Genomic DNA, 13,769 nt, shown 5'->3' with positions numbered 1-13,769 from the left:
GGGGTTCAATGTCAGTAGATATAGTTTGTATTAAGCCACATGCGAAACTCGCGGGATGTTAGGCTAGTCTATACATATAATAAAAGAAACCATGTTAGGGACACGTGGCGTTCTAAGAGACAATCTTAATTATTTTTCTAAATATTTATTATGGAAATTCAATTATTGATAATATTATATTTAAAATTTTAGAAGAGATTTTAATGATAAAGACAAAGATAACTGATAATAATATATTAATTATTATAATCATATATTAATTATTAAAATCTAAAAAAATGTACTAGCGTTTTAAATATTTATAAAGATAAAGATTTTATTTAATTGGTAGTTTTAATTGTTTTTATATTTTGATGATAAGGACAAGGATAACTGATAATCACATATTAAAATAAAAATATTTATTTTAATCAACTGTTTCCTTAAAAGGATTTATTCAATACATGTAGAACATACATACTTTTTTATACATGGTATATTTAGAATCCTATTTCTAATAAAGGATCCCATTATCCCGTTTTACACTCTAATGAAATAATAATATTAAATCATAATATCCAGCTTATCTCTTGTATATTTAATATTTTTTACTAAAATATTTCTTTTTTTTTTCTGCTGATTATCCAACCTTAGGTAATACGTTAGTTTCTAACGTAATAATAATAATAAAAAAATAAAGTAAAATGTTATAAACCATGTAATACACAACTCTCTAATCTAATAAAAAATAAAGTGAGATGCTATAATAAGTAAATAGTAGCTCAAAGTTTCTTTTGTTAGAAAACACATCTTGATAACTAAATGTTTAACGGATTACATTATTCGTGTAAGACATGTGTTTATTCAAATCGTGCAATACACGAGTTTTTAAAAGATGTAACTATTTTATTACTTAGTATATAAAATTATACTAGGTTATAACCCCGTGTATTATACGGGTTGAGAAAATAAAATATCTAATAATTAATAACGAAGATTTAACAACTATGAAACGATATTTTAATACACTTTTCTGATATCCGAACAAAATTTTGTTTTATGTATGATCAAAACTTGTGATGTTTGTCAAGTTTCTAAATATAAAAACATTTGAACCATCGATTAGAAGATAAACTGTATCATCGACTTTCTAACGACGTGAATCCAAGTTTTATTTAAATAACAGTGGTATTAATTTATTAGTTCTAAAAATATTGTTGAAATGTTTAGATTAGGCATATAGCAATTAGCCAATTAGATAAACTTATAGCTACAAAATAATATTTAAATTAATTAGATAAGTATAAATTATCGGTAATTATTAAGTAATATAACTTTAAAATTCAAACATATAGACTTGAGTTGCATCTTAAAAAGATAGTTGTTTTTGGATAAATTTATTAGTATGATAAATGTAGTTATTATTCTTCTTGTATTTTAAATATATTAAATAAATAAATTATTTGTTAAGCAAGAAAATCGTTCCCTTCCCCCTCGTTATGAAAATGATCGATATTTGTTTCAATTATTAAGATATAATTTCTAATCTATTAATTAATATAAAGAAGAAAATCGTTCCCTCCACCCTGGTTATGAAAATACTTGATATTTGTTTTAATTATTAAGATATAATTTCTAACCTAGTAATTAATATAAATAAATAATAAGATAATTTATGGAACTTTATTCGTAATTTTTAAACATCTGAGCCCCCAACGTCTTTTTTTTCTAACCCTTTTAGCCCCTAACACTAACTCCATCCATTAAATGTTAGGGGCTAAAAGGGTTAGAAAAAAGACATTAGGGGCCAAAAAGATTAGAAAAAAAGACGTTGGGGGCTCAGATGTTAAAAACTCTTTTTGGACTAAAAGAGTAAAAGTGCTATAACCACAGGGGCCAAAATCGTAATTTACTCTATTAGTTAAATAAATAATATTATAAATGAGAAGGAGATTAAACTAAATAATAATTATCCATAAAAAATTAAACTAAATAATATTTAGTAGGAGAATTATCTATAATTAATTAGAAAAGATTAAACAAAAATAATACTTATCTATAAAACATGGCCTAATATGATGACAAGTGTCCTCAAAATGGTTTCTTTTATTATAGATTATAGATTATAGATTATAGATTATAGATTATAGATTATAGATTATAGATTATAGATTATAGATTATAGATTATAGATATAGATTATAGATATAGATATAGATTATAGATTATAGATTATAGATTATAGATATAGATTATAGATTTATTTAACCCGTGTAATACACAGGGTTCTAACCTAGTTCTCTAATAAAACTAAATGTGAACTTCAAAAATTACGTACGTTTCTCTACAAAAGATAAAATTAAAGAAAAAAAAATAACAATGCATAAAAAAACTAAAGTCTAAATTATCGTTGGTGTTAATTGAGGAGTTTTTTTTTATTATTATTTTTATTTCTAAAAGAATGTATTTAAAAGACTTATCAGCAAAAATATGTTGGTTTAAAAACATTTATTGAAAAAGTGTTTTTGAAAAACTCAATTGCATTTAACCAAGTTTTAAAAGTGTTCTAATTAGGTCACTTAAGTTTCAACGGTGTTTCAATCAGATCATTCAACATTCATTTATCATTAAAATTAAGAGTTTTTTCATTCATTTCATAGATAACTGTGAGATGATGTGAATTTTTGTTTCTTTTTTCCCTTTTATTTGATGCTAACGTCAAGTGATGACGTGGATTGTAACTTTTTTTCTTTTAACTTTTTATGTAATTAAAGTATTTTTATTTTTAATAAATATAATTTCATATATTAAAATAATCCGACACCAACATCTTATGCTCTATTTTTTCTTGACACGTGGAATAAAGGACATGGCTCGATTTGAATGTTAAGTTATCTAATTGAGACAAAACAGTACGAGTGACCTAATTGGAACACTTTTAAAAATCGGTTACTATTTTGTGACATTTTCCCAATGCTTTATTTGTATCTCACTCCTAAGTCCTAACTTTTTGTATGTGTTGGTTTAAAAATAGTTATAAAAAAGGTATTTAAAAAAAAACTTAATTGTATCTCACTCAACCTTATAGGTCAGCAATTTAGGGTTTTCAACGTGTGAGAAAACCCGTGCACAATTTGATCCATCTTCTACACTAATCAAATGCTTCCTCAACTCTGCTTCAATTGTAGGTGTGAAATTTCGGATGTAGGCATCTACGTTTTATATGACCAGTCCGCAACTGAATTGAACCCACGACTCAGTTTTGTAGGAGCGTGATTTGTGGGGAAGATGGACAGAAAAATGTGGAGCTAACCGCCAGCCAAAGAAACCGCTGAGAACTGCTACAATAGCGGTTAAAAACATGAGTTTAAACGGATAGGATTCCATCTCACCAAGATCTAAGGGATAAGAATGATTTAGAAGTTGGTTAGACTTAATGGGTTCCATAGATATATATAATTCAGAAAAACCTTCTAGAATGGAGGTTACGAAATGTTGGGTCAACCCTTTTCTCTACCCCACGTCTCGCCAGTTACCAGCATATCCCTTCCCTTTTTAACAGATCTTTTATTCAATGTCGATTTCAAAACATTCGACCATTCTTACATTCAAAGTCTTCATCTTTAAATCTCAGCCCTTTAAATTCATTTAAACCTTCTAGAAAGGGAGGTTGAGGACGGTTCCAAGAGGTTAGAGCAGTTCTAGTGTTATAACCCCACTACCGCCATAAAAGCAGAAGAGGAATAGCAAGAACGAGAGCTAACTCTTCAAGAATTAGCGACATTAAGGTACAATTTAAATGCATATACAGTCAATTAGGGCACAAATCTTGCTATTGTCCTTGTATGTCTGTTGTTTTCGCTGTCGCCTCATCTTTGGCGACAATAAGGTACAATTTAATTACAACCATTGTTTACGCTGTCGTGATCATCTCTTCAGTATTATCGCTTTATGTGCATCAATTGAGGGTACAAGCCCATAATTGTTTAGGCCTTGATCCTTCCAAGGTACAGAACTGTTCCCTCCAAGCTTTATATGGTGATTAACTACCAAAATTGGGTCTTTTGTTTACGACTTATTTTGTTAGTATGTCGATTGAAATTGCAAAAAACAATCATTCGGGCTCAGTTACAACCATTGTTGCAATTGCTTTGGCAAAGAGGAGATAATGGGAAACTCTCCAATAGAAGATGAGTCATCCACTACACTGTAAGTCCTATGTTTGAATTTTGTTCAATTGAAGTTGTCAATTTCTCCCATTATTGATGGACTGGTGTTGTGTGTTAAGGAGGAGAAATTTAGGATTGTGAGGAGTGTTGGTGAAGAGTGAAAGTAGGAAGATGAACTCTTGAATCTTGTAACCAAGAAGCCCCAACCCACTTGCCATGACGCCTTCAAACATTCTGGCAGAATGCATATAGCACGGGTATGTTTGGTTGACCTTTTTGCCTATTATTCACCATATCTTTTATTTAAACTAACTATAACATGTTGTGTATTTATAACTATATCAGATTTGATGTTCTATGTTGAACAGGGTGTTATGAAAATACTAATGTCAACAAACTGATGGGTGGGGATTCGCAACTGATGGGAAACTACTGTTAGGTAGTGATGCATCTTCCTCCTTATAAAATTAACCCTAAGAGAATGAAAGGTTTGCATCAGAAAGTTGATTTTACTCTAATTTCACCCTGACCCTCTTAATATTTTATCTCACTTTTGGTCATACTAGGTTATATTATAAATCAGAATTTTTCACACACGCAAACAACTTATTTTCTAATTATTACAACTTTAAACTGTAAAATCACATTCAAACACTATATAGTATCTACTATATTATGTTTTATACAACTGATTATTTGATTCTAATTGTTAAATATCACATAATCACTTCCAGTTTCCAAAACACACATGCAAAACAGTCTAATTCTTTTTAATCAACCATGTGTTTGTGATGCTATCCAGATCTGCTGAAATAGGAGAGGAGTTGAGGCGATTATTAGAAAAAAACCTGAGCAATAATTTCCAGAAAGTGTGATGGAAATTAGAGGAAAAGGATAATTTCATGTGGTGGAGTTAATTAGCAAGTCTTTATTTCATGCAACTGCGTATGATCTTTGTACCAAGCTCAAGGAAAAAAGGAATTCTTGCAAAACCGACTCTTAATGCTACTATTCGGTTGAACTCCTCTTTCCATCAGGTATATATGACTTTCTCACTAGTCATTATATACTATTTGACCCATTTATGAGTAAATGAGTTGGTTGGGTCGAATTCTTTTCTAACGGGTGAAATGAAAAAAATGACATTTATGAGTAAATAAGTTGGTGGGGTCGGATTGGCTTCTAACGGGTCAAATGGGTAAAAAAAAGTCATCTATGAGTAAGTGAGTTGGTTGGGTCACATTGGCTTCTAACGGGTCAAAAATTCAAAATGTGTAAAAAAAGTTGGTTATAAGAGAGAACGGTTGAGGTTTACTGGATAAAAGAAGTTGAAAATGAGCTAAGACGTAATTTTGTAGTATTTGTCAAACGTAAACCTCTGTAGTCTAACTTTGAAAGATTACATGTTTGAGATACATAGTTTACATTTTGTAACATTTTCGGGGTCTAACAATAACTGGCATAAAAGATTTTGTTAAATTTATAAAATGACATTTTTATCCTTTTAATCTTATAAATGACATCTTCATCAAAATGCCACATCTATCCCTAATCTTTATTCTTGTTAGTTATATAAAGATCGTCGTGATTGATCATATGTACGTGGACGCTTTTTGTAGGACCTCCTTGCTAATCTTGAATGCTCATTGCTTGTGGCAAAAGACCCTGAAGTCATAAGTGATTTAGTCATAACTCTACACGGTGATGTTCATGTAAGGCCCTACATCTTAAACCTTTAGCAAGATTACTTTTGACTAGATTTTAATAAACTTCAACACTAACTTTATCACTGTTTGATTTGTTTGATCTATTTTTTTTATACATGGTGTATACCTGAATAACATTATCACTATCGTAATAAACGGATTTGGAAAGTTGCAAGCATCACAATGTCCTTGGGCGAGTTTTGCCTCAATTGACCCATTTATGTTTAGTCATTGTTTTACTTTACCTGTCTGACCTATTTGACATAAACTATTTTTACATGCATTGGTCGAAATTACCAACTTTAAAGCAATTTTGTGTTTCTTGTATAAAAATTTAGTTTAGAACACCTTATTTTTCAAATTAATTATGTTTCTAGTAGAAGGAAGATGGTTATCCTCAAGAACTTATAAATCATTATTATTTTCTATTCAGGTCCTGCTCAAGCTCAAAATTTAAGGGATTCATTTCATAGTTATCGATAGCGAAGATAGCGTTCGCTATCGCGCGCTACGTAGCAATTCGACCATCTCTCGCAATATGTTACTTAGCGACTCCATAGATAACGGGATTCAGACGACAAATTCTGGCACCGATGCTGTAATTTCTGCGGAAACTTGCCGGAAGCCAGGAAGGAGAGAAGAAGAGCGGTTGCGTTCTCTGTGTTTAAATAGATGGCTTAGAAGTTCTATGGGTCAAAGTGAGTGTTTTACTTGAAAATTTGAAAGACGGAATTGATGTGGGCGTAGGCAAAGTCAACTAGCGTAGTATGCGTTGCCGCGGGGGATCCTACACTCGGAACCTTCTGAGCTACGTTGGGTTTCGAAGGGTGTTCAAAACGTGTTTGATTTTCTTCAAAATGACTTTCCAGACATGGATTTGATTGGTATATCTCGTAATTAGTCTAAATTTCTTTTAATGTCGTACTTTTAGAAACTAGGATTTGATGGGTCTGATTCGTCTAAAGCATAATTCTTAAATGTGTAATAGAATGCCAATTTTTTGTAGAGTGAGGATCCTTCAAGATAGATGATTTGTCAAATACGTTATCGGACATAAAAGCATATTCATAAAAGAAAATGGGATATGCAAAGATATCTGAAAATGTGCAATCTACTAGCCTTTTCCCATTTTTGTCTCGTAAGGTTGTCTCTTTGCAATTTGGATACATCATTACCTTTGATCAAGTATCTGGCTTTTTTAAATGCCTAAGATACACATAAAGTATGAAAGTTCGAGCAGTAGTAAGCACTAGGGATAGCACTTTTATGTGCAGATGTAACCGACTAAGTTTCATTTGAATATAGTCAAAACTTACCTATTTTTGGATAAATATTTTATTTGAATATAGTCAAAACTTATCTATTTTTGGATAAATATCTGGACACTCATGTGTATCAAAATATATATGTAAATGTAAACAAATATTTCAAGGAAGTTTTAGTAGTCAATGGTTGATTTTAAAAACTTCATACAATTTGATTCGTTTGATTGTTAAGAACCTCACTTTGCTATGTTTTTAGGCATAACATACGAACACTTTTGATTAGAAAGCTCACACATTTTTATTTTTTGTTTTAAACAAATAATAATGTTTTGTGTATAATACAAATACAAACAATAAAATATTTATCATTAGACCATCAGTATGTCCGTCCACCGGATGGATATAGAACTAGTTGGATAGGTTGTTCAACTTAGTCCAACTTAGGGGTGGGTCGGTTTTAGGAGCAACATCGGCGGTAGGCACACATGGCACGAGGACCCCTAGGGCACACGTGGCATGAATATCCATACAGAATATCGTCCATTTCATGCGGTGTGGTGAAGGGTGGTATTTCTACACCAATCAAGCCTAAAATCTTGTATTTTTTTTAGTTTTATTAGTCAATACTGTTCAGTGTACTACTAAGTCGAAATATTAATAAAAAAATACAAAGAATTGTATTCCGTTCAAATTAGATGCTTGATTGTAATGGGAACTCTCCTGATGTTGGCTCCTTCTCACTCGTTTAATATTTCATGGTATACATCCAAAGAGGGTTATGGGTAATGACACTGTCAGCTTCTCCGGCGACATGGCAACCCGCTACATAATCCTTCTTTAATGGAGTTGACCGGACGTATATTCTTGACTTTTTGTTTATTTTGATTTTAGACATGTTTTTTTATTGGTCAGCGGCTGGTGGTGGTTGTGTGGATAAGGGACTAAAAGGGGATTTGACTTATTCGTATAGCAGTTTCAGTCCCTTAAGGGTAGTATGGTCTTTTAACCATAATCCAAACTGTTGACTAACAGAAGTTTGATGAAGGGGCTTGATTGAATCAAACTGACAACGTCAGGGACTGAAACTGTACTTACTTTTATATATCGCTCACAAACTTTAACAAAGTTGTTTTTTTTTACTTTGAATAAACTGCCATTTTGGTCCCTGACGTTTGGACAGTTTTGTCACTTTAGTCCAAAACTTTCATTTTGGTCCCTGTGATTTCAGTCTTGTGCCATTTTGGTCCAAAAACAAAATCAACTCAGATTTTTCAAAAAAAGCCTGCTATTTTGTCCTTTTCCTCAGGGGCAAAATGGTCATTTGCCACCTTCTCTATAAACTCTGCTCTCTCTTTATAAACTGTGTACTCTCTCCCCCCTGCTCACCACCGCCACCTCCTCCCCCCTCCATCAACACCACCACTGCACCACCAGCATCCCCACCGCACCACCACCACCCCTGTCTCTCTCTCTCCCTCTCTCCTCTCTTCAGAGCACAACCACCCCCATTCTTTCCCCCCTCTTTCTCTCTCTAAAACCTAAAACCCTAGCTTTTACCCTCTCGTTCTCTCTCTAAACTCGTTTTAGGGTTTGTGAAAGAAGGTAGGCGGTGGCGGTGTGACGGTGATGGCGGTCATCTGCAGATGAGAGAGAGATGAAAGAGAGAGAGAGAGGCGGTGGCGTCCAGCGGAGGAACGATGAGCGGCGGGTGAACTATGTGTTTAGGTTTGTTTTAGCAATCCTTGTTGGATTTGGGGAATTTGTGAAGATGGGGGTGGTGGTGGTGGTGGTCATCTGCAGATGAGAGAGAGGGGGGTGGGGGTGATGGTGTCGGAACCTCAGGGTGTAATGGACTTCTTGGCCGGAGACGGAGATGGAGACGATGGTGACAGTGGTGGCTACTTCTCCGATGTACCTCATGGTGCCGATTCACCGGTGTAATGAACTTGTTGGCCGATTTTGAAGTCCGGTTGGTTTAGGGGTTCGGAGGCTGGTCAGGTTTGCATTTTGGTTGAATGATTCTCTGTGGTGAGGCGGTGGTGAGGCAGTAGTGGTGATGGTTATGGTGGTGAGGCTACGGTGGTGATGGTGGTAATGGTGGTGAGTCTGAAGTGGTAGTGGTGGTGTTGCAGGTGTGTGTTTAATATATATTAAAAAATGACGATTTTGCCCCTGAGGAAAAGTACAAAATAGCAGGGTTTTCTTTTTTGAAAAATCTAGTCTGATTTCACTTTTGGACCAAAATGGCAACAAAAATGAAACCACAGGGACCCAGATACAAAAACTTTGAGATTTGAACTAAAGTGGCAAAACTGGCCAAACCTCAGGGACCAAAATGGCAGTTTACTCTTTTACTTTTTTTTTTCTTAAATCAATACACACTATATCCTCTGAACTTTAATATAGTTGTTTTTTAATCTCTTTTAACCGATTTACACTGCTACAACCCTTGAACTTTAATAAAAGTATGAGTTAATTACACAAATGGGTCCTGTGGTTTATACCTAATTTCGCCTTTGGGTACTAACTTTTTTTTAACATGTTTAGGTTCTATGGTTTCAATTTTGTAACACCTTTGGGTACTAACACCAAAATTAGTTAATTAACGACTAAAATACCCTTGCATTTTTTTAAGTTTATCAATGTAACACATTTGGGTACTAACACCTAATTTTATTTAAGTTTAAATCAATTTTACAAAATCTATTTATTTTTTTTATTTTCATCTTTTTATTATATCTCTTAATTAACATAAAGTCTATTTATTTTTTTATTTTCATATTTTTATTAAATTTCTTAATTATCATAAAATCTACTTGTTACACCAGTATTTTTTTTAAATAGATTTTTTAAATAAAATCTACTAGCTATATAGTTTTATGTAAAATCTACTTGTTTTCAATTTTGGATTGAAATGATTAATAATAATAAATATCTTTCATGTAAAAAAAATTAAGCCTTTTTTTAACTTGTTTTTTTGTTCATTTACATTTTACTATATTAAAAAGATAATTAATTTACGTAAAACTATATAGCTAGGTATTTTAGATAAAACTATATAGCTAGGTATTTTAGATAAACTAAAAAAGTTTAAGCCTTTTTTTAACTCGTTTTTTTTGTAAAAAAGATATTTAATTTACATAAAACTATATAGCTAGTAGATTTTACTGGTGCAACTAGTAGATTTTATGTAAATTAAATATCTTTCTAAAATAGTAAAATGTAAATGAACAAAAAAACGAGTTAAAAAAGGCTTAATTTTTTTTACATGAAAGATATTTATTATTATCAATCATTTCAATCCAAAATTGAAAACGAGTAAGGTTTACATTATTTAAAACGAGTAAGAAATTTAATTTACATAAAACTATATAGCTAGTAGATTTTATTTAAAAAATCTATTTAAAAAAAAAATACTGGTGTAACAAGTAGATTTTATGTTAAATAAGAAATTTGATAAAAATATGAAAATAAAAAAATAAATAGACTTTATGTTAATTAAGAGATATAATAAAAAGATGAAAATAAAAAAAAATAAATAGATTTTGTAAAATTGATTTAAACTTAAATACAATTAGGTGTTAGTACCCAAATGTGTTACATTGATAAACTTAAAAAATGCAAGGGTATTTTAGTCATTAATTAACTAATTTTGGTGTTAGTACCCAAAGGTGTTACAAAATTGAAACCATAGAACCTAAACATGTTAAAAAAAAGTTAGTACCCAAATGCGAAATTAGGTATAAACCACAGGACCCATTTGTGTAATTAACTCTAAAAGTATTATTTTGAGTTTGAAATTTCTATTACTTGAATTTTTTAAGGGTTTCGTTTACGTCTCACGCGAGTTATTTTTATCTCCATTTTAACATGAACTTTTGTAATGTTGTTTTAAACCGACCGGTTGTTTTAAAATATTCGACGCTCATATCTAAGTACACTATTGCAACATGTTTTTTTACTTATGATTAAACTAATTTGTTGTTATGTGCGGCCTTCGTGTGTATCTCTATATACGTTTTGATGTAAATTTGTTCGAATAACACGCTTTTCGTATACAACGACGTAACCTTTATTTGACTTTCGAATAAACTGTCGCCGCATGGTATTTTATCGTTGCGTATAATTCCCTTCATGATTTTCTTTTTTAATTTTGTAGGTTTCAAACTCACCACGAAGCATAAGTGCTAAGGTTGGGTGGTGTGGTATAAAGTCCCTACGACTTTATCACGCCACATCAGCGCCACTTAGGCTCCATGTCACATAGAGGGCTTTAAAGTCCCTCCCATAACATGCATGCAATGGTTTAAAGCCCTATAACGATTACCTAATTATTTTTTTTATTTTGTATTTTTTTAATTTATATACCATTCTTATTTAAAACAAAATTAACAAAACATAATTTCAATAAAATAAATAAAAGATTACAAAGTATTTAAAAATAATAACTACAAAGTTACTTAAAAAACAACCAACTTAAAAATAAAAATAAAAACCTACTAAAAAACTACATATATTTTGCTCGGATTTTTGCCTTATGAGCCTCTAAAATGACTCGATCCTCGTCCGGTAGGTGGGAAAAGTGTTTCTCGAGAAACTTCATATCTTTCTCGTTTTGTTTCTCCATTTTCAATTCATATTCCTTTTCCTTGATCGAGAGAAGCCAAGTGAGTCTATCGTCGAACTCGTCCAACCTTGATGGGCCATCCGATGGCGTTGACGAGGAGGTGTCACGTGCTCGTGCTGCTGCCTTGCTTCTATCGCTACCCTTTGGTCGTGGCAGCTCTTGGGGTTACTCAAAATTCGATACATCCAATTTGTCGTTTAAGTTAATAGTAGTATGAGCATCAGATTCGGATGGTTTGATAGTCGTTGATTTGGACTGTTTTGACCTATGGGTCGTTGAGTCAAACAGTGGTACAAGATGCCACTTTGGAGATTTGCGAAGACGCTCCAAATAAGGTATCATCGTAAACGCATTCCCATGATACAATCTACGTCGTTTGAACTGCTTCTTTTTGTGTGATTGTTGGTGTGACTATCGTATATGTTGTTGAAGTTGTTAATCTTGGTGCACATTGTGGTCCACTTGTTCGAAAATGAATCGTGTCACACCCCCAAAATACCACATGTGGAAACCCCCGTGAGGCGTGTGACGTACCAGGATCCAAGCCACCAATCACATTGAACTCATAGTTATATTTAAATAAAACTTTCATTCATTAACATAGAAGGTTACAAACGTTACATGTCTTTCAGTGTGTACAGCGGAAGCAAAACTCATTTGTCAAGTGTTTAGTAAACCATGTGTACATAAATCATTTAGCTTGTGTTGAGATTCCGTACATCACGACCCATGACCACTCCAGCATCCCAGACAGCAAGTCCCCATGATATAAACCTACAATCCTGCAAACATGCAGACAAGTGTGTCAGACGACGCTGGTGTTCAAAGTTTTGTTAACGTGTTTAGATACCAGTTACCAGATTAAAACGTTTCACTGATTCGATGATTTGAATTGATGTTGTTATTAACTCGATTACCGCAGATGGCTACAAGATTTATTTGCCCGACCCCAATGTCTCTATCAAAACATTGGTCATGCTTTAAGGTAATTAGTTCACGCCCGTCCTCCCCGGTACGGTTGATGGAGAGGGTGAAACCCGAGCTTTAAAGTGTCTAGTTTGTGTGTTTCGTTCGATTTTAAGTAATTATATGCATTGAATAAGTTAACTACGAGAAATTGTGGCTGTGCAGGTTAAATTGCTTAATTTGGGGAAGTTAACCGGGTTAGAGATGGAGTGGAGGATTGTTTCCTTTGAAAAAACATTAAAGATATGAAATCATGATATTATCATCATCACATAATATCAATCACACAATTAATTTTGTTGAAGAGGCAGCCATGTGATGTTACAGAATTCGAGACTTTGGCATGACATCAATCATCCCTCATTATCAAACATCACCATCATTATACATGCACATGAGGCATCAACTGAGGGAGAAATCATGGAGCCAATATTCACGTGGCAGGATGGAGACAACATATTAGTGTCATCAATTATTTAATTGATAAAAAAAATCAGTCATTCAAAGATTGCTAGATCATTATACATGCACAAGGATGTTTGGCGGCTACTTCTTTTGGGATCCACGTAAAAAGGTAGTCAACAAGCATGCAAAGTGGCGGCTTCATCACATGAACACATAATCAAATCATGCAGAAGTTAATTGTGGGACTTTGGGATGCACATGCCGTTTACGGAATCAATCGTGACTTACGGTTCCGAACACGTCTTCACACAAAGGAACAGAAAGATTGAGTTGCGGCTTACGGTTTGAATATGTGGCATACGGAATTTTGGCAGCAACATAACATAGAGTTGGGCCCAATTCAGCCCAACATCATCATTGACCATCATCGATAATGGGCAGCAGACTGGATTATGTTTGGGAGAGAGTTTTTAATTCATAGAAAGATACGATCGATTTTTTTTGGGGGGGCAGCCGTATACCACACCTCCACCTCTCAAAATCATCCCATCGAACATCATCATCACTCACATCGAATACCATCATCATTCCACAATCAACTACCATCATGAAGTCATCATTCTTTCAAGCTTTTGAAGATTTGACACACGTC

The 13,769-nt window shown here is 33.0% G+C and overlaps 1 long non-coding RNA gene across 7 annotated transcripts; it reads left to right on the top strand.

The window, feature by feature from the left end:
• Positions 1-3,497: 3,497 nt before the first annotated feature.
• On the top strand, positions 3,498-6,982 carry LOC110866332. 7 transcript variants are annotated; one of them, XR_002551363.2, is made up of 8 exons: positions 3,500-3,767; positions 3,919-3,986; positions 4,108-4,188; positions 4,268-4,405; positions 4,517-4,587; positions 4,951-5,185; positions 5,768-5,860; positions 6,288-6,982. It is a non-coding gene; the product is annotated as an uncharacterized LOC110866332 (long non-coding RNA). The 7 variants fall into 7 exon arrangements; XR_002551350.2 differs by having other exon boundaries at positions 4,067-4,188; XR_002551340.2 differs by having other exon boundaries at positions 3,498-3,767; positions 3,919-4,188.
• Positions 6,983-13,769: the final 6,787 nt, after the last annotated feature.

The sequence above is a fragment of the Helianthus annuus genome, chromosome 1 (genome assembly GCF_002127325.2).
Source record: "Helianthus annuus cultivar XRQ/B chromosome 1, HanXRQr2.0-SUNRISE, whole genome shotgun sequence".
NCBI lineage: Eukaryota > Viridiplantae > Streptophyta > Magnoliopsida > Asterales > Asteraceae > Helianthus > Helianthus annuus.
This window is presented reverse-complemented; position numbering and strand designations above follow the sequence as displayed.